The following is a 27060-nucleotide window of genomic DNA, read 5'->3' as shown; positions in this document are numbered from 1 at the left end:
TAGTATATGAATTTTTGCCAGTGCGTTTATGTCTGAGTTGTCACACATATTAAATAAAAGAATAATAAATCCATTTAGTACACGTACGAGTGCTCAAGTGGGAAACCACTTCAACTCTATACTAAATGCAAATAATTTGCCTGGCTATAAAGAAATTTATAAAGAAATGAAATCAGCAGAATTTTGTGGCATATAATATCTTTGACTTTGTATACATAACATTGCTTAGAAGCAACACAATAAGCAGATTATTTGTTAAAATTACTACCACATAGTAGTAAGTCATGTGTAGCTTTTCGACTTAAAAAATAAATATCATATTCCCAAAAAATTTTGTATTTATTCTTTTATTAAAAAACATTTTGCAATTCTCTGCTTTAAGAATATAAAATTTGTACATATTATAGTTATTGTTTCCTTTTGCTGCTTACCTAACTTTCTATAAACCAAAATTTATCTCAAATCAAAGCAAACGATTCCTTTACTTTTACTGTAGATTGCATATTACTGAGCATAATAAAACGTGAGATTAATAAAATGTATACAAATGTACAATGTCGGCCAACCTGTTTGCATAAATTCAGTGTTAACATAAACATATATAATATAAACCAGGAGATTTAACAATATAAAATGAAATTTTATTTTTTTTAAAAAATCAACAGGGTTTTGCTTTTATGAATGTACTCGTATAGAAGAATGTAGTCATACATACATATAGTGCCATGTTTTGTTTTCATTCAAAGAAAACAGGTGTAGTTGTAATATTTGGACTACGATTTTAAAACTGTAACATACGAATTTACAGAAAATATTGTGAACCAAATTTTATTTAAATCGGTCGAGTAGTTGCTGAGATACTAAAGGTCATTTAAAGCGAACGGTGCCACTTCCACTACAAAATATAAAATCTGATCAACATGAAAGGCTGCTGTGTCATTCTTATTGTTAATATCACAGCTATATGCTATAATGAAGTATGAAGAAATTATGTCACATGTTTGACGTGTCCATGATTTATTTAATTGTATTATAAGCCTGAAGATCATTTTTAAAAACAAAATTTGTGGTCTTAAAGGTTGTGTAAACTATATTATAATTAGGAATCCAGTTTTGTTTATTTTCGACTATCGTACAAATTGGATTAAACGCTACTTTCGTGATTGAAATAGTTAATTAGTGTTTTCATAATAGTAAAGGTATTTGATATACGAATTGAAAGTACAAATTGGATTAAACGCTACTTTCGTGATTGAAATAGTTAATTAGTGTTTTCATAATAGTAAAGGTATTTGATATACGAATAATGTTAAGAAGTTCTAAAGAAATCATAATTTTTATTTTTTGTAAATACATACATATATGTATGTATCAATGGTATGGATGTATCATATACATAGATGTATTTGAGATATCTTGTTTGATACAGGCTATCTACCCAAGCGGTTTACATATACTTGAGTGTAAAAGAGTTTACTTACATAGCTGCAACTTGCAAATGACAGTTGTCACAAACCAACATGCAACCAGACTGGCAGCAGGCTGGCAAGCATGCAAAGCAAGTATGTGAATTATGAGCTCTGCGATATATTCTCCGTATTGTCGTGATTGGTTTGTTTCAGATAACCGCCCAGTGGAACTATACTGTGCAACCCAGTACATGGGCACCTCGATTTGCTGCCACCTAACGGATAGCTGCGCCTGGGGTATATTTCATATTTACAACAACAACAAACTGGAATAAATTTCTGTGCTTTTGACTTGTTTATTATTTTCGGAATTATTAAAACATCATCAGGCACTGCAGCAGACAAGCAACACGGTGTTGGCGTAGTTGCAAGTGTGCATGGTAAATTTAAAGTTTAAGTGGCCGAATGCGGCAATTGTTGCACCATTAAGGAAAGCAAACAGACATCAAGTGGCCAGTGCGTTGTATTGTGGTACGAGTAAGTAAAGCTTTAATGTAAGGAAATACGAAATGTACTACACTTACACGCTTATATACCTACATAACACAGCGAATGAATACCAAAGTCGGTTGTCATTGCGCAAATGTATTTGTTAATGCTGATAGTATTGTTTTGCGTAGTTTGTTTTTCTCTTAGTTTTGCCTTAAGTAAATTGTACTTAAGACTTAAATAGTTTACAATTTGTATTGTACACAAGTGAAAGCACAAATATTTGCGGTCTTGCATATACCTACGTATATGGTGCGGTTGTGACTTTATATTTATACTGTAATCATATAGATCAGTTATTGTAAGTTTACAGTAACATTGCTATTACGTAAGGCAACTCACATATAGTTATCGATCTCGAACACTGTCAAATCTGCAACTCTTAAAATATTGTTGAAAACTAGTTGTATGAATTTGGCATTTATGTAGATAAGTATACTTTAACCAGGGATGGTAGTAATACACAATACATCAAGAATACCAGTTGTCATGCATGAATCCAATATTGTTATGCGGTTGCATAGAGGCTACTTACTAAAAAATTTCACACCACATCACAGTTCAATGAAATGTATAGTATTTTGGTTTCCATAATTAAATGGTGCTTACAACAGAGTTGTACAGTTATTAGTAACTGGCACTTGGAATAATTTCGTCAAAATGCAAGATTTTCTAATAAACTTATTTGAAATTTCGATAATTTAAAGTTAAAAGGAATTCACGTAGCAATACTTCCTTAAATTGCAATTTTCTTTAAAGTGGTCCAGTGTCGTCGCAAAGTAAGTTAATCCCTTACTAGGACTAATTTATGCAAATCCACTTATAACAGCGTTGACACAAAAGGCCTTATGTAAATTTGAAGGGATTACAGCTTTCGGTATGCACATAGATATTTGTGTGTGTTTGCCTGTGTTTTAGGCATTGTGTGCTTATGCTTTGTTGTATGCGCTTTGTACCGTACACTCGGATGTGCAATCGTAAGCGCACGGAAAGTATGTGAGTGTGTTTGTCTGTGGTCTTGTGATTATGTTTTAATTTGAATTATATTTGCATTGAGTCCTGTTGTGGCAATTAGATAAACGGATTGCTTGAATTGTTTGCCCTTCTCGTAGTATGCAGCTCGATTTGCTCCTTGAACAGTGTCCTGTACACACATATCCGGAGTAAGTAAGCATTTATAAGCTTGTGTAAGCTCGTAAATGCTTGTTTTATTATGTGTTTGTGATTCTGTTTTCATTTCTATTTGTATTCCGCTATAAATCTGGGTCAAATTGCGAATAGTCATTTGAAAGAACGACACATTTTCTCAAACACACACGAGCGCATATAAATTGATTTTAATTAATGTATTAACACTATACAAACACTAATTACATAAGCATCTTAGGCTTTGACACACACAAGACTTATATTGTAATTTTCAAAGTGATTAAACATAATTGGGAATATATTCTATGGTAGATAATTATTTATATGCCACTTTTCCAATTATTTACTCGTATGCTATTTATTTGGAAACTTACTATCAACTAACATAACTGCTTAGTAAATATTTGCTAAAAGTTAAATTCGAGATAACAAAAACAAATGAAACGTGAGTTGATTGAATTTATGTTTCGTAGAAAATTATAGCAACAGTTAGTTAAGTTGTAAATAAGCAGGAAGTAAGCAAATCAAATAGGAAATATTCTCAGAATTATTGGAGTTTGTTAGTTTAACAGTTAAATATAGTAAAAATATTAAGCGTATTACTGATTATTACAATTTTAGTATGAAATTTAAAAATCCTTAACATATGGATATTCAAAAAATTTAATTTATTCCAAGAATGATATTGATTAGATTGTGACTTGTTGCGTCGTAAAAGAAGCGAACTGTCAAGCTTTCATCGTTGTTCTTTAAATACTTCATAATAATATGCTTAAAATAGTATTTACGTCAGTACTCATAAGCAATGTAAAACGTTATGGTAGCTATTGCATGTAGACCAGAAATTATAAACCAGTAACCTTAAGCAATTCTTGTTGGAATTGTAAATTCCAAAATTATTTAAATTTCCTAATGTTTATAATGGATTGTAAGTTTCAGCTAAATTAATTTGATTGTTATATATGTATATACACCAGCAAGTTACTTATTTCTGCTTGAGGCATATTTCTGTCCTTGCTGGAATCGAAAAATTTTAATTGACATACTGTTAGTTTTTGTTCGTTTAAAGAACGACTGAGAAAAATAAGAATGACAGCGCAATGAAGAGGAAATACGTCAGCACATTGAAGCATTGTCATTTGCATCAATCCAATACCGTAAAAATGTCAAAAGCAAAATCACAAAAAATAAACCAAAACGATAATGGTCTGCAATTAGTAATAAATGAAAGTGTTGAACGATGTCCAGGCAAAAACAACAAAAAAACAGAGATAAAACTGGAATGGACAGAGCAAAACTTGCTGTCAAAGCAAAAATCACGTTTCACCTCTCAAACGCTAATGTGCAGTTAATAACAAAGTAACAATGAACAAATGAATGGCAATTGAAAGGTAAGAATGCTGACGTCAAAGTGAAAATGTGCAAAAATAATGAATATCAACCGAATGACAGCTTAAATTAAGCAAATCAATTTTTCGAGTGGGATTATTTGCAGTGCTTCTGCAGAGAATTCAACGCCACAAAACTTCTTCTAATTGACAGCATCAAGTATTGTCAGCAACAGTCGTGCTTGGCAGGTGCAAAGATTTCCAACCAATTACTACTTGCACATAAGCATTTAAATTTTTGGAAACACCACCAATATTTACTCAAAATTACCAACAAATTTCGCGGAATTTGTGTGCAGATTTCGCTTAAAACAAATCTGTACAATTAGAAATCGACATCACTTCGGGCTAAATGCCAACAAACGTTCCAAAGCCCTAGTACAAACTGAAATATGTACTAGAAGATCTTGAGTGTACGAGCATTGGTGCGGCGCTACGTTTGCGGTTTGGCGCGCAATTCCAATTGCAATCCCAAGTGGTCGTCCGACCGGCTCCACCGACGACGACTGCGTTGACAATAAATTGGCAAAAGGCCAATAACTATTTTTTCGCAAATATTACATCGCAATGGCAATGTCAGCGCCACAAACGCCTTAGCATTATAAAGGAAATTGTTAAGCAATAAGCACTGAAATAAAAGAGCGATAGTCGATTCCAGCAAAAAGTACGAAGCGAAGACGACTATTTATTACTTTGGGGATGCATTCGAGTGAAAATTTCAGCGATAAACTTTTGCCACTTGCAGATAAGTTCCATCGGCAACGCAGATGCAGGCAACCGGAGCAGAATATGCTGAAAGTCAGTAGCACAAGCTCGAGTATTTAATGAAGCGATAAAAATGTAACTGAAGTGTTTATTTTTATTGGAAAGTACACAAAATATACCTAAACGTAGAGCTATTTAAAAATTTATGATAATTGGCATAATACAAAACAATTCTGAAGTGCTAAAACTGTTGCTTAAAAACTTTGCAATTACAATGAGATTCATTACTCAATTGAAGAAATTCATAAATAATTAACAGGTAAAAGAAGTTTGTGTGGATTAGCATAATGTGTATTAGGTGTTAAGTTGTCTAAGTTTTGACGTTTCCCGACAAGAGCGGCGTGTGACATGGACAATTTATTATTCAGTTTTAAGAATTTCTTATATTTAAAAAGGAAACCATATAAATGTATAAATATCTTAAATGGCTGGACCGTGTTGAATGAAAGATTTGTGCGTCTTCAGCTGGATTCGAGAATGGTTTGAAGTCACCATACTGTCCAATTTAAATAGTGCTTTTAAATATTTTTTAAATTATAAAATTTTCCGATGTTTTATATTTACAAAAATAGCTATCTCCATTGTTACTGTGTAGAAACCACCTAAAGGTTTTTGGGAAAATTTGCTTGGAAATGTTTTATAATTGAATGTCGTTACTATCTATGTACCAAGTCTTCAATTCAATTATATATTAATTCCAGTTGTTCCCAACAAAAAAAAATACTTTGTTAAATATCCTAATAGCTCGAAATATCATGCAACGTCCGTCGGGTCCGCTAGTAGCATATACATATACGATTAGTAAGCTTTTAATTTGAGCCGATGTTCTCGATTTTTCTCTTATTGTGAATAATACTGTTCCGTGGATCTGACAAAAGTTCGGATGGTTTGTCAAACTTCATGAGAACTGACCTCGAAGAGATTCCAAATAATCTATTTTTCATAATACCGTTCGCACCATTGTAATAAGTTCCAAACTAAGTGACGGTAAACTATCAGAAGATATTTTTAATGATGACAATGGTTGGAAAAATAGTAAAATGCACAACCATATTCCTGCATTTTTTTGATTTTTATTTTTGACTTTAATATTAAACTCTTAAAATGCCAATTTACGAAAACGAAACGGCAGTGTCGTATAAATTACCAGCCGTATACCATATATTGTATAAAATGTGCTTCATTGCTTATGCTGAACATTGTTTTTAATTAAAAAGAAGTAAGGAGACTGTAGTATGATCGCAACCGACCAGGCATACCCGGCGCACATCAGAGAATTATCAATGAAATTTTCTTATATAAGTATACTCTGTGTTTATATTATATTATTATAGACAATTTTCCAATGGTCTATTAAGAAAGTGGATAGTTAACGTCTGTACTTTCATAAGACATTTCTTATATAAAAGGAAAGTATATTACTAAATAGATTTATAGTTCGTATGTTGAAATCTTTCAAATTGTTAGATTGTAACAGCTCATTCAGTTATTTGTATCACATCCTCTCTCTCAAATAACTAAATTTCTTCCCTCTTCATATTACCTTATATAAGACCAAAGCTTCCATATCCAACCAAAATAAGTGCGCACAATTAAAGTACAATAATTTTCTGCCACAAATTGCACAGTGGTATAAAAATTGTGACTGATTAATTGCACCAACGAACATGTGAAATTGTAAAGAACTCAGAGCTGCGGCCCACAAATAGCCCACTTGCAACAATCGTGCAGTAGGTGGCACTACTTTGGTGGGCCAAATGAGCAACAACATCCAACCGAGCGCGCTCGACGCATGCTGCAATTATGCGAAATGCCACATGCATATATTTTTGCATGCCACATTTTGTGGCAAGCAAGCAATGCTTTTGCAGGAATCTTCTGTTTTAATTTTTGCGATACTTGTTAATTCATACGCAGATACACACACATCATATGTACTCATATGTTTGGGTGTGGTAACATGGAGCGTGAAGCGCGTGGTATCATAATGAATTCTTAAAATGCTTGTTTGTTGCATATACGACATGTTGTCACCGTTATATGTAGGCGTGTAGCTGTTAATGGCAGTTAATACGTTTGTTGCTGTTGCTGGTGTTTCGTGACGCTTTAATATTAATTTAAAGTTTCTCTATGCAACTTGTACATGATATATACATATGTGGAATATGTGATGTGAAGACACGTAATTTTGGGATTACACATGTTCACGTTCCCATGCGTTAAATATTAAATAACCAAAAAAACCTTTGGAATATTAATTAACGCTATGAAATGTGAGCCTTGTAAATTGATATGAAATCGTGCCTTTTTTGTTTTCAAACAGATGTATAAAATTTGTGAGAAATAAAAATCGCTCCGCAAAAGTTATGAGCTGAAACCTGATAAATGGCTTTTCCGACAAAAAAATATCTATATTTATCACAGCACTTGTGTGACTGCCTAGGATAAAAGTATATTGATTTTAAAGCTTCAAAATGATTATGTATTTTATGCGACACACCTTTTATTTTCCGGGATATTTGTGGCGGTTTTTATGAAATATTAATTGTTAATGAATATTGTTTCAGCATTAAAGTCATAAAGATAGTGGCATTTTTATGTGCATTATGGATTTGCATTATTGGTTCCTAATCGTTACCAATCTTCTTAAAGAGGTTAACACAGACCGGTTAATGATTTCTCCTTCACCAGTCTTTCCCTGTTTTCATCAGTGATTTTGTAAAGAGCACTATACATTAACCAATTCGTTAGAATAATGTGTTTCAGGAAAAATAAGCCATCTTTAGTTTTATACACAGACTTTGGTACACATGGAGTAAATTCTTCGCTATTATTTGCTATGATTATTGCTATTGCAACAAGAAACTTCCACGAATTCATTTGATATTAAATACCTTGGCACTCACTAAATAATATCATGAAAGCCTCTGTTAAAAAGCGGAGAGTAGCTCGAGCTTTTTAATAAATTGTATTTAAATTTATTTATGCCACTGCTATTGATTGGATATATTAATTACAAAAAGTAGATATGAGTTCACATAAAATATATTTTATAATGAGATATCAATTAAAGGTACACAATTTCTGTTGAATTTAATTTTACACCATTTATTACTGATAAGTAGAACAGCCATATGTCAAAAACAGGTCGAATCATTCACATAACACACACATACAAATGTATATTTTATGTTCATACTAGCATAAGCGAAGTTACTTATACAACTATGGGCATGTCTGTCTGTTATATGTAAATTATTGCTATCGAGGCTTACAGCTCACTACAAATTTATCTAACTTTTGCAGTCAGACTGACAAGACAGATAAGTAAGTGTACAAGTCAGTGGTTAAGTCTAAGGATACGAATGCATACGTATATATCTAATTAAATAAGCTCGAGCGAAACTGAGCATGTAACAAATATGTTAGAGATAATGTGCTAAATTAATAAGCTTGAAGACATGAAATATATGTATGCGTACAAATTTACAGCATGTATAAAGATACCACTGTAGCACTACAACAGGAGTGCAGTGAAGATACTACCGAATGCAGTGTAAGGTACGGCATCTGCAAGCAGACGAAGGGCGTTGACAGCTGTGGCATTGGGGCTACTTTGAAGCTCTATTATAGAGATTACCAAGATTAAGAGTAATTTTGACCTTGGGTTTCATTAGATTAAGCCTGCCATGTTTGGTTAACTCAGACGACGAAAATACAAAGGAGCGAGTATATTTTTGTTCAGATGTAATAAATAAATTTCAAAGGATACTTCTGCGAAATATGTCGTACACAGTAAGAGGTTATTTAGGAAAGATGAATTTAATTTTTTATCAAAATAATGTGTTCCTTAGTTTAAAAAACTAAATTTCCCACTCAACGCTAAACATGTAAGTAGAATATTTGGCAAAGTGGGTAATATTAGAAACATATATTGATGCAACTCGTAACTTATCAATTTTTGGAGCTATCAGGCAATTCAAATTACCACTATAGTATTTGAAGTAGTTATGAAAAAATCTCATCTAGGCTAAATAAATATACTCTCAATTTGGGATTCATTCATCTTGTCATCTTAAAACTCAGTAAAGCAAAGACTCGTCGAAAATAACCACTTCCTCGAAAAGCTTTAACCCTTTGATGTTGACCTGTTTGACTAACCGGAAAGATAAGTAAATTCTAATTTTAATTCTCAAAGATTCAAAGCACAATATTTAATTGGATGAAATATGTATAAATATGAATGTCTGTTATTCTATCAAATAAATAATTTGTATTCCCAACAACAGCAATACTAGACGGTAGACAAACTGTACTATAAGTTTAACTGTAATTTTAATTATTTGCTTATGCAGTAAAGACTTTGAGTGATTTATTAGGAAATGTTGTTAATTAACTCGTGGTTAAGTTGTGGTAGTTTCTTCGCATTTGTCGCAACCCAGTAGTGAAGCATTACACTATTAAGGAAAGCAATACTAATTTGTTTTAACATTACTCTAGTAAATAATCCAAATAAACATCATTAAACGCTGTAGATTATATGGAAAAAAATATTCGAATATTTAGTATATAAAAAGGCTCTAATTTTCTAGTGGATAGTATTTGTTACGAAGTTGTATATAACTAGTTATCTTAACTGCAGGTTGAGTTGTAAGAAATTTTCATACATTTGCATTGATAGTTTCAGATGTTTACGATGAAGTTGAGAAATAGGAATTCTTATCTTCGCTAGGTTATATGACATTCCCGGAAAAACATAAAAGTGAATGTTTCAAGTGAAAGCTTCCAGCTTATGAGTAAAAAATAATATTACTAAGCTACATATAGTTTAAACACCTAACAATAGTGGGTTGATTATGTATAAAGTCATTTAGATCTGCGCATTCATTGATCACAGCAATCGCGAAAAATAGTCGACAACATCAAAAATTAAAATCCGTCGTTGTTATTATTCATTTAATTAATTAATACTACATATCAAACAGCGATACCACAAGCGAATTATCGCAGGTAGTATTTTTTATACTCGCGCACAATGTTGCTTGGTGTATAATTCTTTTTCTCAATTAAGGAATTAATAAAAATACTTACTTGTGAATATGGTCAAAAATTCGACAAAAGACTTGGAGCACTGTCGACTACTAACAATACTTTAATAACTTATAAATGTTTCTGTCGGTTTGGAAAAAAAATGTGTTTTGAGATTTTCACAGTTAATTAATCATCAAAAGTAAATTAGACTGAGCACAATTGATCTATTTTTTTATTCAAGGGCTTTCATTTCTTTCGGTTGGCCTTTAATACAACATTATAGTGAGCGAAATATCTAATAATATTGGCTGAGAAATTTCAAACTTATATGATAGATATCAGAAAGAAATCAAATTGATATTATTCATTTGACATATTGAAGTTTGATTCCAAAATTAACGAAATCAGTCGACATCTACCAGTAATGTTCTTCGGTACTAAACAAGTTTTATTGGACTATAATAATAAATTATGGCGATCCATATAAGTTAATAGAGTAATGACGAATGATAGAAATTTACACACTGGTAACAAATAAACTTGCTGCGCTCGACCTTTTACCTTCCTTACTTAATATAATTTTAATTTTTCTACATATAAAAATTAAATGTCATTCATCGATATTTGCAGCTGACACACTTACTAACAGAATGAATATGATGTGGGATATACTGTATACTAGTGAATAGTCGTAATTTTAATATGCAAAAGCAATTATGATATGTAATGCTTATAACTACATAGCTACAAACATATTGTGTTTTATGCAACTGCTGCTGAATGACGTGCTCTTCATCTATAGGTACACCGCTCAAAGTTTTCGTAACAAAATCATTAATTAAATTTACCTATAGCTGCAATATCAGCCAATTATGCGGCTGTTTAATATTTATAATGAATGAATAAACTATTTTAAAAGATATTATATAATGATCAATTTGACTTGACAAGCCATATCATCGACGGCGAAATTTTCATTGACACACTTATATGATTGTTGTTATATTGAAGATGAAAGCAGATATTAACAAGGTTCTGGCGCAACTGGCAGCAGTCACGAAAGATATGAAATATTTGTAATAACAAATATGTATGTATATATCAACACATACATACATGCATATAATATGTGTACGGCATATGTGCTTCAGCGCGATTTACGCCCATGTATTTCTATTATATATGGGAATGTTTGACATTAATGTTGAAACTGTAATTGTTTACAGTTCGCTTAAGTTTATGGTAGTTTGAGTAATTTTTAATTACAGCACTCGACAAATTGCATAGTTAATGCGTATCATGAATGGCAAGCAAAGCTGTCGCAACAAAATGTAACACACAATGTTGGAGAGAAGGTGGAAGCTGTATAAGATTAAAAAGCACAAACGTTAAATTCGGTTGCGAAAAAAAATACACAGGTTGCGGAGAAAATAACCCGTAAGGCATTTGACGTGGAAAAGATTACAGCACAAGTCCTTGAAAAGCAACAGCTGCTGCTGTTATATGCAAAGCGGGGTGTACGAAAGCGCATAAAAAATCTTAAATGACAAGCTTTGTCTTTTAGCCAAAATTTAAGGTTTAAAGGAAGTTTATTTTAAGCATATTTATAATGGAGTCTACAACTCATGTACTGCTTTGATGGGTGTTGTCGTTGCTTCAATTGTCGATTTTCTAAGGACATTTTTCAGTTTTTAAAACAACAAAAACTTATTTGAAAAAGCTGACGTAGTAACTACTTAAAGGTCATTAATTTCTTAAAAACCGACCAGCAGGTTGAAGAAAAAAAATTTGTCAAATACAATATATTCCACTTAATATGTTCTATTTGTCGTAAATAAATATTTATTTTTTACAGAAATTGCGTAATGTAACAGCGCTAAAACTAATCAATTGTATGATCCCCAAATTATGTAAATCTATATTTGAGACCAGTATTAAATTTAATGTGAAATAAATTCCATATTTAACCTCATTGTGCTCTAATTTTACCTTGACCAGCTATTGAGTTTATTTTGTGCTCCGTGCAGTCCCATAATTTAATAAAATTCCGCAGGGAGATGAAATGTACAAATGAGAATTTGATTGCATGCATCTAACTTACATTTAGAAGCCATAATTGAAACTTTGTGGACATGTAAGTAATGTAGGTGGCTTTCCACAAACTTTTAGGCACAATATATATACACGCACTTCGGTAAGTAAAATAGAAATATGTGTACCGAAAGTAGATGAGTGGTACCGTACCACAAAATTACTGGATATTCAAATACATTACATTACTATTACATTACTTATTAAAGTATACAAACCACTACAAATATAACAAGCGGATTCTATGTACTCTGCTTAAATGTTCCAGAAATTCTTTAGCTTCGTTACAAACAGTTATGCATACGAGCACAACATATTTATTTTATTGTACTTTTTGCGGAGTTGTTGCCGCAATTGCAGCATACTACAGCTAAGGTAAATACATATGCATATAGCATTATTACATTTTTCGGTACACCCAGCCATTTGAGTACCTCTCTAAATCAAGCAATTTGTAGACACAATTGACTGACTTTTCCTACAGTAAGGCTGGTTGCTTTTGGTGACGTTATTGTCGAGCATTAAATTTTATTCGTAGGTGTAAACAGTCGTATGCTCGGCAGTTGATAACAATTTGCTATGAAATGTGAACACACCCACCAAAAAGAAAGTGAAATTGTTAAAAAAGCAAAGCAAAAGCTAAAGCAAGAAACGGCATTTGTCCGTATAAGGGGTGCGATTGATTGAGGTAATATAGTATAAGTGTACACAACAACTTTTACCATTAAGTGGGATTTTTACCGTGATTTTTTCTGCTTACGTTACTTTTCCTAACAGGCATTATATGCATACCTATCATGCTTGTTCAATAGCCTTAGCAGAGGCATTCAGGCATATGATTACTATTCTTTATTTTGCTTGCCAAATTCTTGTTGGCTTGTTGGCAAAGCGACAAGTTTGCACAGTGGTGGTATGAGTAATAAGTACAGGAAATGTATGTGAATGTGATTTTGCTACGAATATTATGAAAATTAATGAGCGGCCTGTTTCCCAGAGTAGTTGCAAGCACCGCATACAATATATTTTGCACTGCACATCTCATAAACAGTAACTATTTGCTGTTTCGCAAATATCAAAAAAAATAAAAACTGTTAAAACTAAATACAATGACACACCTATACATGTATGTATATATATAATTTGCGTATATTGCTTGTTGTTCGCTCTGTTATTGAAATAGTTTGCTTACTTTGATGTAGTTTCGGTTGACAGGCGGTGAAAGGCAACACTTGCGTTGCCGACTTGAAGCGTTGCTTCTGTTTTATTTGCATGACAATGTGAGTGTTCCCTGTCAACTTGATAAAATCTGGTTGTGGTCAGCACAAATTTTATTACTCTGCATGAAAGTTGCTAGAACTCTGTATGCCAGGTGATTGTTTGTGATTAAGTACAATGTAAAAAGTTACATAGAAGTCATTCTCATTTATTTGCAAAGTATTTCCAAACGAGTACATGAATATAAAAGCAATTTGTTGTTGACGACTTTACCTTCGGTGTGAGAGGTGTTTTTCTTACAAATTAACATTAATGTAATCGAAAATATATAATCTACATATGTATAAATATGTTGGATACTTACGAAATTAATATATTATAGAAAATTTAATATATTATAGAATTGGATATAAACGAGTATGATGAAATAACGGTAAAGTAATTTATAAGGTTACAACGAAATGGAAGAACATAAATAATCTTCAACAACCATAAAATTCAGTTGGACGAGATAGGAGGTACCAAAATTTCTGCCATCATATTCTTCGGATGTTGTCCAGATTTCTCAGATGTCAAAGAAAATCCTCGAATGAATAAGATGGAGCAACAATTGGGAGGTAATTGCAGATACTGAGTGTTATTTTAAAGCAAAAGACAACCATACATAGTTTGGAAATCTTGAAAAATCTGTTAATGGTCCCTCTCCGCTCGATCGTTTATTAAACTTAATAATTTACACAAAATTTCGTTTTCACAAGAGTCGAGTCTAAGAAATTGGAACTTAACCAGACGTTTATTTGGCCAAAGACCACAAAGTCCACTCGGGTATTCCACAAAATCATTTGATGAATTTTTTCTGTTGCTAGAACAACAACAAAACTCAAAATCTTCTTCCACCCACGTTGAGATTACGAAATAATTTTAATTATAAAATAATTATTTGAAATATCAAATAACATCTGTTATATTCTCTACGTAAGCAAAGTTTCACCACAACAAGGTCAGGTTACTAGTATAACCGATAGTTAATAAATTGAAAGTTCTGAAAGTTAAATGTTTCCAGATCAACAAGTTTACAATAAAGCTTTATATACAGAATTTATTACCGAATACTTTACATGTCTTATTTCCTGTGTACCATCATAATTTACTCATACTAAATGCAATGCAATGCTGATTTACACTATCATAAAAAACATAAAACTGATAGAAAATAGATGTTAACAAAATCAAAAAAGAAAAAAGCTGCCGTCACTTGTATTGTTGCTTAATCTGAAAACAAAAGAAAATTTGCTAAAGCTAACTGCTTGCTTCCCTCTGCTTTTATTATTTTTCGCAAACTTTGTTGGTTTTTGTTCTATTGCACAAGCTCAGACGAATGCGTCGCTAACTAATCAACTGGAAGAGGTCATTTTCGAGGCTGTCGTGGCACTAGTCGACGTTAACGCCGGTGCAATAACTTGTAACAGAATACCCCCACAGTTTTGCTCGTACGTACTAATAATAGGTTACGTATACGACCTGTCGGCGAATATTATGGCAATAGCCGTCGATCTTTGACATGCGCTTACCTTTGCCTTTGCCATTGGCGTTGGCGTTGACGCTGACTGTAATGTTGGCGTTGAGCTGGCAGCGTATCAAATATGAGCGCAACTTTGTTGAACTTTTAATGGCACTTCGGTGAAGCTGAGTGAGCACAAAACAAAGTTTCTAAAGAGGTAAACACAAAAATGCATAATATGAATATGGGCAAATTGAAGCTGAAGGTTTGCCGACACTTGACTTAGCATAATGATTGCCAACTTTGGTTTTATTAGCTTGCGAACAAAGAGTGAATGAAAAAGTTCCAAAATAAAAGAAAAATCTATCGAAAAATTAAACCAGTTCAAAGCATATTGATCTAAATGCAGAGAGTTGGGAAAGCGCGCCGTCAGTCAGTACCACACATACAGACACACTTTTAAGGTTGCAAATCAAAGGCGAAACTATGTTTATAAAATTTTGGTATGTCATTCTCTAATAGTTCAGTATTGTGACCATGCAAATCACTGCTAGTGCAGTATATTGAAACCGTCAATAACAGTATATGGTTTATATGGTGGAGCGCGTGTACCGGCTGAAAGGTGTGACAGCCTTTCAAGCGTAATTTTGACATTTATGTGATGTTTAGGAAACTTCCAAAGCGTTCCCTAGTTAGACAGCAATCAGGTAGTTAATTGCTTTTCCATTTGTTTTGTACTGACACACCGATTTATGGTTTATGATTTGTATAATACAAATTAGTAATATAATGGTATTTGCAATATGAAATTCTTCATGTTTCTTATTTATCAGACAGATCTTCGTGCTATAAACATGTATGGTCAGAATTTTTAAATACTTGAATAAGTTAAGTCATTTAGATTAGAAATGTTTAACTTCTGAACTAGAATTCCCAAACCAATAAAATTTGATTGAAAAGTTGGAAGTTTGTTGTTGAAATTTATTAAATATGAATTAAAAATATAAAATTAATTGATTTTTGTTCAGTGTCCATAATATTTCTTTTCAAATGGTATTCAACAGGCTATCAAATAGATCTAAAAACAAGCATAAAACGGCCACAAACTTTTTATCTCAAACTATATACTGCTGAAGTGGAGTTTATATAAAATGATGCTCCAATAACCATAAAAACTTGCTCACAGTACCGCGCATAAAACTACTTATACTCATGCCCTCAAGCACCGTTAATCGTGGTAGAAGAATTTGCAAAGTGTATACCATAAGCATTTGCATTTTATCGCCTTGCACATTTATTACAGTCAAGTTGCGTGTGTATGTAACGAAGTACACATTGCTGCGCTCGCAATCAATCAACTTTTTCTCATTAATTTAACACTTACCGCAACACAATTTACTGCGCGCAGCAAAAAGCGGAATACATAAATCAACAAACAAGTCAATAAAACAAACCTCAGCAGCACAACAAGGCAGCAAATCGAAAACAAAAACAACTTTGACTATCCCTGTAAGCACTTATGCAGCGTCTTATATCAACATAGCGTTGTTGTTAAGTCTTTATCGGAAATTTATTGTTAAACCGCGTTTATTTGTTCTAAGCTCATACATATTAGATGTTTCCGTTATTTCACTACAACTATTTCTTTTTCTATACATTTCGTGTGAAAGCTTCTTCGGTTAATGTCGCCTAGCTGTCAATAAAGTACTCAACTTTGTAATGCGTGATTGATGCACAGTGTGTATAGTGCGTAAGTGATGGAGTGTCAGACGGCATAATAGTTTAATGGGTGGTGAGGGTGAGGAAGCATACACTGTAAAGCACTTGCAGCTAAGTTTTAGTAGCACACTGCATAGTATTTTTTCGTCAGTTACTTTGGAGTGTTAATAAAATGGCGCATAAAATTTATTTCCTGATAGCGAAGTGATGGTTAAATATAGGAATTTAATGACAAAAATTAAACTAAACTGACTTTTCTTTCCCAAATTGCGATGAATTAAGTAATTGCTCTTCGTAAGTGAGTGCTGGATATATACATACATACATATGAATTGTTATCAAAATGAAATGGAATTCTGAACTATAAGAATATTTTTCAAACTGATAGCCAAAGAACACACTTTTAAGCCAATTTTGGATTATAGTTTTAGAAGATAATGAATGAAATTTATACCAATTAAAGGGTTAATTTTAATTGCAGGAGATATATGTGAAACTATTTAAAATATATAGAAAAATTAATTTTTTTGCTAGCAAACAAATAATTGTGCTATTTGAGTAAATTGTATATGACCGCCTCATATTACAGTGAGTAAATTCCAAAGTCCGATATTTTCACTAGTGCTTATTTTAATATTGTAAAGTAGACTATCCAGGTCTACTACAAAGTTCTGGTATATAGAAAGTTGCTATTTTTTAAATGAATCACATCATATTAATTTAATGTATTAATATACAACTAATAATATTACAACTTATTGCATAATTAACACAGTTTTTTCTGAAATTCCTTACAAAGTCTAAAAAAGTATCTCCCCTGGCTTGTCCCCTTACTACTTTTTATTTAACTTTCGCACAATACATATATTTTTTGTATGAGATGCTAAACCTAAACTAAGTTCAATCGGACGTAAAATAATTAAAATTAAGTAGTGTTAAATAAAAACCAAATTTGTTTGTTTATTTCATATAATTTTTAAAATTAACTTTTGTCCCGATTTTATGTATCTACCCTACCAAATTTTGTTCCGTTGGTACGACATAAATTCAAAGACGGTCGCATTGAAAAAAGTGCTCATGGGTCCATTTCAGCCTGAAGTTAACAATAGTAATCGCGAAATCCGTTTGGGCACTGTAGTTTTTTAGTTATTGCGCCCCGATCGTGCGGTGTACTGGATTCGAAAACTGATTTTGTCTCTCTCCTGGCAATTCATATAACGTATACTATAAATTAAATTTATTTGCCTTTATTGTTCTAAATTACTAATACTGTGATAACTAAAGTGAAATAAATAATTAACCCAAAAAATAATTCAGTCAATTAAAACAATTAATTTGTTCATGAAAATTTCTCTCCCCTGCCGTATTTCCCCGGGCAAAATAACTGCCTGAGGAGAGAATTAGAGACCACGGGAGTTACTATTCATCATGACACCTGGACCGGAAGTCATGAGCTGCTTAAGTCTTGATACTTTCTTGCGTGATCTTCTGAACATGACCCCTTCAACATCTCCAGCCATCACCAGCATCAACAAAACCAAAAATATTAGCCTCGCAATCCAACGCAGGATCGCTCTTACCAACAGATGCTAGTTTGGACTGAGTGGACATTTAAATGTTAAAGTCCTCTCTCGATGAACCAAAACCAAACTCTACAAGTCACTTATCATCCCGTTCTGCTTTATTATGCAGAAGCATGGACGATGTCAACATCCGATGAGACGGCACTAGGAGTTTTCGAGAAAAAGGTTTTGTGGAAGATTTATGGTCCTTTGAACATTGGCAAAAGCGAATACCGTAGATAATGGAACGATGAGAAAAGACAGAGGCTACGTTAGCTAGGTCATGTTGTTCGAATGGACGAAATGAATGTTTTTGAAGGATCTTAAGATTTTAATATTTAATATTTGTTTCGTTTATTTAGGATAAAGAGTTAATTTATTGATTTGTTATTTTAATTTTATGGTTTATTCATCTAGGAAAGAGATAATAATACTATTTAAATTAAATTTTTGCTTTTGGTAAAATAATAATCTACCATAAACTTTACGTCTCTCCCCTGACCGATGTATTTACCCTGATCAACGAAAAAGTAATAAAAAATATATTAAGTGACTTGGCCTTACGTCAGAAGATAAATAAAACGGACAAAAATCATAATATCTCTATATTATTTTGAAAAAAAATCCAAAGTTTTTCCTTGGCCGTTTTCTCTATGCAATTGAAACCTCTTATCGTAGAATCACCCATATAGTAAAAATGTATTGGAAATCAGAATTAACGTAATATTTGATGAATCGTAAAACCGAAAAGGTTATTACAGTGCTATTAAGCGTGAAGGGTGTACTCACATTCTGGTTTATGAAGTCTCATTTTGTAAACGCTAAGAACAGTAATTAAATTAAATAGCTCACTGCTTTCAAAAATTATTCAGTACGACCAAGTAACAATATACAATTTTAAACCCTACATTTTCAATGCGACCACTACTATCCAAATTTGGTGAATCGAACACTACTACACTGTATGATGAACAAACTAATAAGACGACTTATAGCCTTTAAAATACATATACTATAGTTATTTCAAATTTAATACCATACAAATACTACTATCCAAATTTGGTGAATCGAACAGTACTACACTGTATGATGAACAAACTAATAAGACGACTTATAGCCTTTAAAATACATATACTATAGTTATTTCAAATTTAATACCATACAAAAGATCGTGATCTTAATCTGTGCACTACTATGTATTAAATTAATATGTCATTGCTTTTGTGGAAAAACTGGAAAAATGTACTACTCCCGCAATAGTTGAACTGGAGTTATTTCAATATATGTTTATGAAATAAAATGTATTACATTTTTTTTACAAATTTTAAATTGTTAGAACAAAAGCCTAAAAAGAATTTTAATGCAGATGACACCTAAATATTTCATAGTATTATTTTTGTTTTTTGCTTTTTCCGAAAATTTCATGCTTTTGGTCAGCATTCACAAAGAATAAAATACACTAGCAAATAGGAATATGGAATATGTCCATAAAACGAAATTTTTTACAAACAAGCGAGACAAAGAAGCTTAAAGGACTCAAAAATCTGTTAATACCCACAAAAGAGTTCGAATAAAATGAAATTGCCATTTGGTGACAGCAGCACGTAATTCCGTACTCTTATCACAGACATACGATATACTCGTGTATTTATGTATGGATTCAAACGTGTCCGCTTAACACCCATGCACACGCAATTCCGAAAATTTACACATGTAAGAGTGTACGAGGCTTAAGTGAAGAATTTATTTTTTTATATTCTCGCAACATGTTGCACTGGGTATAAAAGTTTTGTTCGTCGAATGATATTTTTAACTTCGTAAAGTAAACGAATCAGGTGTAAGATATGAATATAAACATCACAATTATAGACATGTTGAGACGAATTGACCCTTTTCTAGTGACACTTCGTAATATTATATGCCATATGGTTGAATTTATTAATAATGTCATTCAGTATATATAATTTGATTCAGACTTAAGCTTGTGGGATATCGCTTCAACACTTTCCGTTACCTCCAATATAATAGATGTACTAAATTTCTTTAACAGTAAAAATTAATTTAGGATTTATAAACAAACTAACCAAAAGCATGACAAAGTTTCGAGAACTCTTGAAAATTTTGCATATAGGCCTAACTTAACCCTCCCTTACTTGTTTTGTACATTTAAATCCTCACATATAATACACATAAAATATAAGTCAGTGTCTTATCACATACTTTCAGTGAATCTGTTTTTGGCAAATGAATATTTCTCGACCATATGTTATGAGTCGCATGTTGTTGACGTACAATATCTATCACACGTACGCCAGATGTATAGCCCTGCCTTTTCATAAAGTGAACACAACGCGCCCACAAATATGCCCGGCGCCTGTATAGGGGCACGTGTTTTTGGCATTGTTTTGCCTACAGATTGCAGTGGTCAGATTTAATTTGAAGAATGTTCACGAGCGCGGACATTTTTGGCGAAAAGAGCGTACGAAAATACTGTGAATATTTCTATCCTCGCAAAGGACACAGAGAATAATAAAATAGTTGATAACGTAGATTACATGCACTTCCCACCTTACGCTGTTACATATGTATGTGCATATAAAGTGGACGAAAAACATATTTTTCTCTTTTTCAATCCTTTGACTATTTTCTCTTGGCAATACGGCAAATAATATTTGAACTTAAATTTCGGGAAAAAATACTAATGAAACATATTAAATTTTCTTCTTTGTAATTCAGATATTAAATAACATATTTTTACCTTTAAATATATCAGAAATGTTAATAAAATGCTGCTGCTCTCGTTATTATTAGAAATTATTAATTTAAATTTTTGTAAAAATCACAATGGAAGAAACTTAATATACATAATTTTTAGCAAAAAATACTTATCGAGTTTTTTTTAAATATATTTTAAATATTTAATGATGTCTCAGAATAAAAGTAGTAGTTGAGTTTCAAACTAAACTTAATACCCTCGTATTATAAATTCTCACTTTTCCAATTTTATCAATCATTTACACTTTTAGCTATTATGAATTTCCTTTGAAATCATATTTCAATATCGAATAACAAACTTACATTTTCTATACGAAATTGCCAAGTATTTTTATGCCGAAGTAATTTCACCATCTGCACCATTTTACTCACCTGCAAAAGAATTAGAAAGAAAACAGAAATTTTAGATAAGTACATATGTATTTATATATGTTTGTATGACACATGTGTAAGTGAAAATTGAAATTTAATTTAAAATAAAACTGCAAACTTTGGTTTGTAGTTCTCACATGTTTGGCAGTAGAAACACAGGGTAAACCGAAATATAAAAATCCGTTTAAATATAAATTGGACGGTGTGGATCAGAGTGTGGTCGAAGAAACAATTTTAGAAACCGTGCTATATAATTCAACTGACGTGAAAGTGGGTGTCAAAGTTCAATGAGAAACATAAGCGCACGAACAAAGCAACCAAATTTCAGTCGACCTTGCTCTTCAAGGGATGCGAAAAAATTTAAAATTTCTTATGTATGGTACAATATTTTAAAAATAAAATCTTTAATGCTTACTTTCATAGATTATAAACAAGTTTTTATTTTCATATATGGTTAGTAAATAACTGCGGCCCACCCTGTACTATGGTCAGTTCATTAAGTTTGAGCATTTTGGGCTAACAGCAACAGCAACAAAAGTGCTACCATGGCAACATTAATGAAATATGTAGTAGCAAAATCAAATTAAAAATATGTTGCAAAAGTAATTGAAAAACTCGTGAAGGTGTTCACAAAGGAATTGTATAAAAGTACACGAGTGTGGTCAAGCGACATATGGTGCATTCCAATTTAATTTTCAAAATTAATAAAGGTGGAGCAAAATTGTTTATTCGACTTTCATTACTTGTTTATTAAATTTTTCAAACTAATAAATGTAGAGAAGAAGTCCTTATTCGGAAAGATAAGTATTATTAAGCAAAATACCCCCTAAGTCATTACACCTATTTAGTGTAGAATTGTAATATTTACCATAATTAAATATTAGTCCGACTAATAATTGACACCATAAGGATTTATAAATTAATAACATTAAAATAGAATATTATTTTAATTAATCACATTATTTCGAAAGAAGCGGAGTTAAGAAATTAAATCTGCTAGTGTACAGTTTTCTGAGGATTATCTTGAAAAAAATTAACTTATTTTCGGATTCCATATAAATTATTATTTATTAAATTTCATTACAAATTTGATTTTTAATTTTAAGAACATAATCATTGTTATAATAAAATCAAATTTTTATCAATGACATTTTACTAACATTTCTATACTTTTTTATATTATTAAATTAATTTTTGCAGTAAACATCTAATAAAATAAATATTGCTAAAATGAGTAAAGGAGTGTAATCGAAGGCAAAACATTTCTTAAATAAATAAAATTCTTAAGCAGACAACTTTGTATGGAATGCTCCACTACACAAGTCTTCTATATCCCTACGCACATCTGAAAATATGTTCATTCCGACCACACGGTGGTAAATTAAACGAAATTTATTTGGCTCCAATATATATTTATGTCTGTGCAACGGTGAACATATGTTGGCTACAACACTCCAGCACTGACTTTTGCAGTCGATTTACCTAACATTAGAGAAACAAATATTCACCTTGTGGAAAGGCAATATCAGACAGGCCATCTGTCGTAGGCAAACATATGTGAGATGCCTCGTAGACACATCCGATTTTAATTAAGTGAAACGCTGTGGTATGAAAACCGAAGCAACACAAGCACACACACATGTGTGCACCTAACACACTATTGCGTCCTGTAAGCATACGGGGATATCTATTTGACCAGTAGTTGTTGCTAACAAACAAACTGAGCTCAAATAAATTGAGTGCGGACTATTTGGCTAGGTCTCAAGGCTAAATATATCTTGAAATGGACGCTCATTTCGTTGTACACACACATGAATGTACATACGTAGCTGAGCTGTGACTTTTCCTTCTGGGTGGCATTCAGTCCCTTCTGTTTCTAACAACCATAAGCAATATGGCGAAAATTTGAAAACTGTTATTTTCATTACAGCCAACAGTGTACACCTTGCCACGGCCAATATAATGGTCATATGCTACAGATGCGCCCACTTACCTAAGCGCATAAAACATATCATACTATATTTGCAATCAACATTGTGCCAGCTAGCAATACAATAATGGGCTGATAAAAGCAAGCAAGCAATCTCCATCGGTTGTTAAGGACAAATAGCAAAAATTGCCAAACAACGCTCTCGGCTATTTACATCGGTCGATTTTAGTTGCCTATTTGCTTTGCGATTGGCAGCAGTGAAAACCAAATCGAAAATTGGCAATGTAATTGCAGAAATTGAGTACGAAACACAGCATACATACGGACATACATACAAACAAGAATAACAAAAACAACACATGTTCGCATTATTTGAATAACAGGAAGTGTGTGCAAAAGAGAAAACAAATTGGGTAGGCAAATACGTAAACAAAGCTCCGGGTGTGTTTGTGTGTGTGCAGAAAGTCAAGCTGCATTAAGAAAATTGCATACAAACCACCACAGCCAAAGGTAGGTACACATGTTCAATGGGATTATATTCATTTGATCTTCTGCAGAAAGTGAAAAGCCATACCATCGGCAAAGAAAAGTGGATGTGGAAGTAATTGCTGGAGCATCATCTAACACTTCCGTATCAATGGCGACCATTAGTACACACTCGTATATAAGTATCATAGAGTTGCACATTACCGGAAGACAGTTGTCAACATTTTTTGTGTGATTCTACGGACTTTTTAAGTGCATCAAGAGCTCGAGTGGGGAACCTTGCGAAACCTAACCTCATCTCAACTCATGTCTCTCCTTCGGAACTACCGGATTATTCGTAACCGTGGGAAGTAAGAAGATATTTTAAGCCTTCTCCATTCAACAGTAGGCAGTAGCAGTTACCGCCAAACTACCAAAACTTTTCTTAAGAAGCGAGTGCATTGAAAAAACATGCCACCCACCGGACAGTCATACTAATGCCTTAATGGACTCTTGTCCACTAAGTATATCAGTCAGTAATAAATTCATAACTCCATGTTGTCTGAGTAGCCATCTTTGGATGTCCGAAAGAATTCTGGGAGCATACTGTCCTTTCAATGAGGTTTGTCACTGTAACTGTAATGTTTTTTTTTTTTTTTTTAATGGACTCAGATATCTTGTATAATCACACTAATTCCTCTTCAAGAATATTACAATGGACAGTCTAGTATCTAAGGCTTCAGCAGCTTCTCTGGATATGGTTCGGGAAGAAGTCATTTAACTTATTCCTGAGAATCTTTGGACTGCGCAATGGGACTTGTAAGGCTTGTGTGCTTACGATTAAGGTTCCAATCGTATCATTTTTACAGAATTATGTGCGGGTGGCGGCTTAGTTGCTCTCACGAGTTCTGGTCAGGTAGTCTACCTCTACCGATTTATAAAAATTTCTTTCGAATTATTTACATCATACATCTATAGTTTTCCTGACAAAATAAGAACTAATATCAGTAAGGACATTGAAACGGACTCAAAACAAACAACTACTCGGATTATTCACCGTGAATTCACCACAATTTATTGGCACTTAACAACATACCTACAAGAGTGCAAATAAAGAAAAGAAGAAGTGGAAAACATTGTGGACTGCTGTATTCCAATTCAGCTTTCCACAAGATTGTGGCTTGTTGGTTCTCAATAAGTTGGGATCTATACATCGGCTCTGACAGCGGACTGTGTGCTTTAGTTTCTGTCTCATAACTGTCCAACAAATATTGCCAAGCAACGGAAAAAGCTGAATAAAGAAATGATGCAGAATGTCGTAACTAGCAGAAGGAGAGTTTATTTTTTTAAAAGGAAGGAAGCGTTGATTGCACAAGCAAACATACGAGTAAGTACACATGAAGGTATATTCGTTATGGAAGTGCTGTTATTTACCATTGCATATGCACACGAGAAGAAATGTTTACTTTCGTATAGTCAAACCAGTGTGTAATTGCTGTATGATGTGGCTTTATTACAATATTTATGGAATCTGTACTCGTACATAAGTGGAAAAAAGGTCGTGTACCCGAGAATTACAAATAACTACTGTGTGAATTTTATAGTGCATTAAACAAGGAAATTATGCTACCTTTTGTAATTATATGTACCAGAAAAGTAATTTAAAATCATATCCGTTAATAATTTCACCATTAGCCGGTTCCAGCGCTATTACTCATTTGAAGTTTTATAGTTTAGTCTCATTGATAACAACTCATCTTGACATTTACAATAAGTTGAATTGCTCCGTCTAACATTTTATTTTTGAGATCCTCGCCGAAGACTGCTCTTAATGAAAATGAAGCCTGATATTTTATAGCTGTATTTATATATATACAATATGTAATAGTATTGTAATTTATTTGATATTCAGAAATTTGAAAATAAACTTAAAATTGAAAATAAATTCATAAATTTTTGGTTCAAATCCCACTGAGTTAATTGTAATAACATTGTTTGAATTTCTCCATATGAATAATTCTTGACCATTCGAGAGTTACAGAATTATAAAAATTTTGGATTTTAATAATAAAACCCCTCACTATTCACAAACCCTAGTTTGATTTACCTGCTTTACGGTGCAGAAGCTTGGACGATGTCAACATCAGATGAGACGACACTAGGAGTTTTCGAGAGGAAAATTTTGCGCAATATTTATGGTCCTCAGAACATTGGCAACGGCGAATACCGCAGACGATGGAACGATGAGCTGTACGAGTTATACGACGACATTGACATAGTTCAGCGAATAAAAAGACAGCGGCTACGCTGGCTAGGTCATGTTGTCCGAATGGACGAAAACACTCCAGCCCTGAAAGTGTTCGATGCAGTAACCGCCGGAGGAAGCCGAGGAAGGGGAGGCCTCCACTCCGTTGGAGGGACCATGTGGAGAGCGACCTGGTTACACTTGGGATCTCCAACTGGTGCCGAACTGCGAAGGAGCGAGAGAGGTGGCGCACTATTGTCGATTCGGCTATAACCGGCTAAATGGTTGCAACGCCAATCACACACAACTGAATATAACCTGCAGGAAAAATCACTGCCTCCTTTGCTTAAAAACTTCAGCCTTTCCCTGTATTGTGTTGTTGTATTTAAATGTAAATACAGTCGTGCGAAGCCTTCGTAACATGTGCTTAAGCATTTAGAAGACGGACTCAGTGCAATTTTAATAGCTAATGCGTGTACGCTTGTTATACCTCCAAAAAATATAATAAAACGTTGTATGACATACCAAAAAAGCAAACATATAAAAACAAAAATGAACATAATATGTTACGAAAACATTTTAATCAGCTTAAGCACTTAGGATTTCGTGTTTGTTAGGCGAAAATCCGAATGCGACAAAAGCTTTCATATTGAGCCAAAGCGCGCTTACGCAGGCTGCAAGTCCACACACACATGACTAATATGACCATTTGTCTGTGTGAATGTATGTAGACCAGAACATGTGGACATACCATAATACGTATGTTCTGTATATATGCGTTCTCTGGGTAATTTATGTTTTCTACAAACAATAAACCCATAAAAAATGACTGAAATTACACATTCTTAGGCACGTGTGCATATTTTAGGTAGATGTATGAATCTTAGGTCAAAA

At 32.9% G+C, this 27060-nt stretch overlaps 1 protein-coding gene and 1 long non-coding RNA gene across 11 annotated transcripts in view; one reads left to right on the top strand and one right to left on the bottom strand.

The window, feature by feature from the left end:
- Positions 1 to 27060, bottom strand: part of LOC105212871 (neural-cadherin) — a 246526-nt gene that overhangs the window by 42246 nt on the left and 177220 nt on the right. The window lies entirely within an intron of this gene.
- Positions 22083 to 25039, top strand: LOC128920572 (uncharacterized). Its single transcript, XR_008470660.1, has 5 exons — positions 22083 to 22236; positions 22727 to 23966; positions 24014 to 24543; positions 24628 to 24837; positions 24900 to 25039. It is a non-coding gene; the product is annotated as an uncharacterized LOC128920572 (long non-coding RNA).

The sequence above is a fragment of the Zeugodacus cucurbitae genome, chromosome 3 (assembly GCF_028554725.1).
Source record: "Zeugodacus cucurbitae isolate PBARC_wt_2022May chromosome 3, idZeuCucr1.2, whole genome shotgun sequence".
In the NCBI taxonomy this organism is placed as follows: domain Eukaryota; kingdom Metazoa; phylum Arthropoda; class Insecta; order Diptera; family Tephritidae; genus Zeugodacus; species Zeugodacus cucurbitae.
This window is presented reverse-complemented; position numbering and strand designations above follow the sequence as displayed.